We start from the raw sequence: 4,561 nt of genomic DNA, 5'->3' as shown, positions 1-4,561 counted from the left end.
CCGCCATTGCTTGTTGCCATCTGGATGGTTGAAGATCGGAGAAGAAGCTGTCGGGGTTGGTGGCGTGTCGGTGGTCTTCGCTCCTGTTGGTGGTCGGTTGGAGAAGAAAATCAGAACCAGGGGGCAACGCTGCTACTGACAGCCAAGACCGGCTGAGAGGGGAGTGAGAGGGTGGTCTGTTTATGGTGGCCGGGTTGGCCGGTTCTCGGCGCTGGGGCCGGTCTTGTGCCGCCATTGGGGAAGGAGAAGGATGGCGCTGCTGCTGGAGGCTGGTCCGTGGCTGTTGAAGCTAGGTCGGCCAGGAGTGGGAAGAACAACGGTCTTGGAGAAGGGGAGAAGTCGTGGCTGAGGAGAAGGGTGATGGAGAAGATGACCGGGGAAGTGGCCAAGCAAGAAGAAAAATAAAAATAAAAAAGGGGAGGAGCTGGTCTGTGACTGGCCTCAGTTTGGGAGAAGAAGATTTTTCGCTGGGTGGGGGGCGGCTGCTGGCCTTGAAAGTGATAGTTTAGGGCTCCTCTTTCTCTTGTTTTTTTTGTCAAAATTGCCCCCCCTTTTCTTTGTGTTAAAGGTTGCTATTTATAGGCAAAATGTTGCTTGGATTTCAAAATTGGTCCCTCAATTTTATTTTTTTGTAAATTTTGATTTTTTGATTTTTTTATATTTTTTTGAAAACAAGCAATATCAACATCAACTCAATGAGAAAAATCAATGATTTTAAAAATAACGCGTTAAAAGTTGAACGCGTTCCAAATATCTTTGAAAATTTAAATTCTTGTGAGATGATGTTGAAAATGCTAAAAATGATGCAAATATGTTTAAAAATATATATTTTTTATTTTCATTGTTTTTTTATATTTTATGGATTTTTTTCTAAAAAGTTATCAAAATATGGATCAAAATTCTTATGTTTTCTATCATAAGCATTGTAAAGAGGGGGGAAACTGTCATAAAAAAAGGGAGGTAGGGTTGGAAAACACACTACCTAAAAGGTGAGGGCTGAAAGGCGCACTAAAAAGAGGCAGGGTTGGAAAACACACTACCTAAGAGGTGTGGGCTCAAAGGCGCACTAAAAAAGGTGGCAGGATTTGAAAACACACTACCTAAAAGGTGAGGGCTCGAAGGCGCACTAAAAAGGAAGATAAAAAGGAGGCAGGGTTAGAAAACACACAACCTAAAAGGTAAGGGCTAAAAAACGAACTAAAAAGAGGCAGGGTTGGAAAACACACTACCTAAGAGGTGAGGGCTCAAAGGCGCACTAAAAAGAGGCAGGGTTGGAAAACACAGTACCTAAGAGGTGAGGGCTCAAAGGCGCACTAAAAAGAGGCAGGGTTGGAAAACACACTACCTAAAAGGTTAAGGCTCGAAGGCGCACTAAAAGGGGAGGTAGGGTTGGAAAACACACTACCTAAGAGGTGAGTGCTCAAAGGCACACTAAAAGGGGAGGTAGGGTTGGAAAACACACTACCTAAGAGGTTAAGGCTTGAAGGCGCACTAAAAAAGGAGGCAGGGTTGGAAAACACTCTACCTAAGAGGTGTGGGCTCAAAGGCACACTAAAAAGGAAGGTAGGGTTGGAAAACACACTACCTAAGAGATTAGGGCTCAAAGACGCACTAAAAAGGGAGGCAGGGTTAGAAAACACACTACCTAAAAGGTGAGGGCTCTAAGGCGCGCTCAAAATGAGGTAGGGTTAGAAAACACACTACCCAAGGTGGTCGAGTGCTCTAAGACGCACTCACAAGGTAGGTAGGGTTGGAAAACATACTACCTAAGAGGTGATTGAGTGCTCTAAGGCACACTCAAAAGGGAGGTAAGGTTGGAAAACACACTACTTAAAGTGGTTGAATGCTCTAAGGCACACTCAAAAGGGAGGTAGGGTTGGAAAACACACTACCTAAAGTGGTTGAGTGCTCTAAGGCGCACTCAGAAGGGAGGCAGGGTTAGAAAACACACTACCTAACATGGTTCAGGGCTCTAAGACGCACTCAAAAGGAGGCAGGGTTGGAAAACACACTACCTAAAAGGTGAGGGCACAAAGGCGCACTAAAAAGGGAGGTAGGGTTGGAAAACACACTACCTAGGAGGTGAGTGCTCAAAAGCGCACTAAAAGAGGAGATAGGGTTAGAAAACACACTACCTAAAAGGCGAGGGCTCGAAGGCGCACTAAAAAAGGAGGCAGGGTTGGAAAACACACTACCTAAGAGGTGAGAGCCCAAAGGCGCACTAAAAAGGGAAGTAGGGGCCAAAGGCACACTCAAAATGAAGTAGTCTTAGAAAACACGCTACCCGAGAGATGGTGGCTCAAAAGAGCACATGAAAGGAAGTGAGGGCACAAAGGCACACTCAAAATGAGGTAGGGTCAGAAAACCCGCTACCCGAGAAATGATGGCTAAAAAAAGCACTTAAAAGGAAGTGAGGGCAGAAAGGCACACTCAAAATGAGGTAGGGTTTAAAAAAAGCACGCTACCTAAGAGATGGTGGCTCAAAAGAGCATATGAAAGGAAATGAGGGCACAAAGGCACACTCAAAATGAGGTAGGGTTTAAAAAAGCACGCTACGTGAGAGATGGTGGCTCAAAAGAGCACTTAAAAGGAAGTGAGGGCAGAAATGCACACTCAAAATGAGGTAGGGTTTAAAAAAGCACGCTACCTAAGAGATGGTGGCTCAAAAGAGCACATGAAAGGAGGTGAGGGCACAAAGGCACACTTAAAATGAGGTAGGGTTAAAAACGCACGCTACCTAGGAGATGGTTAAACATGATCTAACAATGTTGAAAGCAATGCATTATGATCAATATGCATGTATACTTACCTGAGAAATATGGGTCCCCATTTCTTCATGGTGTCTTCCTTTTCTGAAAAGTTAGAGTGTCAGCAGTAGGCTTGATGGCTTTCCCACTCTTGCTTACTCGAGTCAAATCTTGATTTTGACATCTAAGGAGTTAATGTTATCATACTTCTTTATCCTACACCCTTTATCTCAATGGTTGCCAATTTTGCTTGGCATTCTTTTTAAAGAAGGGAATCATGGGGCCAGCCTTATCAGGCATTTTTGATTGCCCCCCAGCTTGATCATGCCCCCAAGTGTTTAATTTGGGTTTAGGGATGAGGCTATGTGGAAGGTTTGGTCTTTGACAAGGAGTTGCTTTCATGCAGAAAATTTGGAATTTCAAAGCTATTCCAGACATAAAAATCATTTTGACATCGATTCAAAGCAAACTCATTCTGAAGAAATTCAAGTGATTCCTATGGAGAGGTTTTCGGAAGTGATGAAAACTTTTAGTTTTGCTTTTGGTGAAAATGTGAAAAACACAAAGTGACATCTAGGTGGTCACAAAAGGTTTAAATTTCAATTTGAGGGTTATTGAGAACCGTTGTTTAAAACATTCATTTTATTTGCATGAATAATGATTTGGTTCGCATGAGAAAACACTGCCTACTGATCCAGATTGCTTGCCTTTGATCAGAAAGGGCTTGATTAGGCATGTAATGTAGGTTTGGGCTATTGGTTATGAAGAAAAAGATATTTATAGCTCAAAAGGTGTTTAAGGGACTTTAAGACTAAGGATCACTAGTGTTTATATCCCAAACTTTTTATTCATACATTTCTGGACCGTAGAATTGATTTGCAGAATGGTCCACGGTGCCCCCTAGTGTTGGGCTTAGGCTCTTTCTTTTTGTTTTTGTTTTCTTCATTTGATTTTGAGCATCATTGTATTGGCTTTTTTTATGCTAAATTTTTTTTTTAATCCTTTGGATTTTTTTTTATCCCCCCAGCTTTGTATGGGCACCTTCGATGATTGAGAATTTTCTTTTATGCCCCCTAGTATTGTTTGGGCACTTTCAATCGTCGAGGTTTTTTCGTGCCCCCAAGAGTTATTTGGGCACTTTCAATCGTTAAAGATTTTTTTGCACTTGCCCCCTAATGTAGGGTGTGACCCTAGTTAAGGTTATTTTTCAAGAAAAATCTATTAGGCTCAAAAGAGGACTGCAAAAGATATATTTTAGCCTTGTGAAAAGGATTATCAAAGATGGCCTTTCTTCATCTCAAATGCATGCATTTAGAATCAATAAGCCTTGCTCTCATGCGAGTATGCAAAGTGATTTCTCATTATTCATGCAAATAAAACTCTGTTTTTAGAGTCACTTCATTGTGTTCTTTTTTTGTTGTTTTTTTTTTCATCATTTTTTTTTGGTGTATGGTTACCTCGCCAAGGAATCTCTTGAATTTCCAGAACTTGTTTGTTTCGGAAAAACACCAATATGATTTCTGTTTTTGTACTAAACTTTGATTTCCCAAAAAATCCTTGTGAAAACATGCATAGTTTTGGAAGAAAGGGAAAACACGTCTAAAGATTCTTGGCGCAATGGTCTCATGTTCAGAGGTTATGTTCAATGTGTTATTTGCATGAAACAACAAAAAAATGAAGGCATGCGATGAATTCAGGAAAACACACGATCTTATTAACAAGTAAGGCTCAGTAGACAGGGAAAGTCTTGTGGAATTTTGAGCCAAATTACCAATAAAAACTAGAATAGGGTGAAAAAAATCAAGATTTTTTTT

The sequence above is a fragment of the Populus euphratica genome, unplaced genomic scaffold, assembly GCF_000495115.2.
Source record: "Populus euphratica unplaced genomic scaffold, PopEup_1.0 scaffold387.1, whole genome shotgun sequence".
Taxonomy (NCBI): domain Eukaryota; kingdom Viridiplantae; phylum Streptophyta; class Magnoliopsida; order Malpighiales; family Salicaceae; genus Populus; species Populus euphratica.
This window is presented reverse-complemented; position numbering follows the sequence as displayed.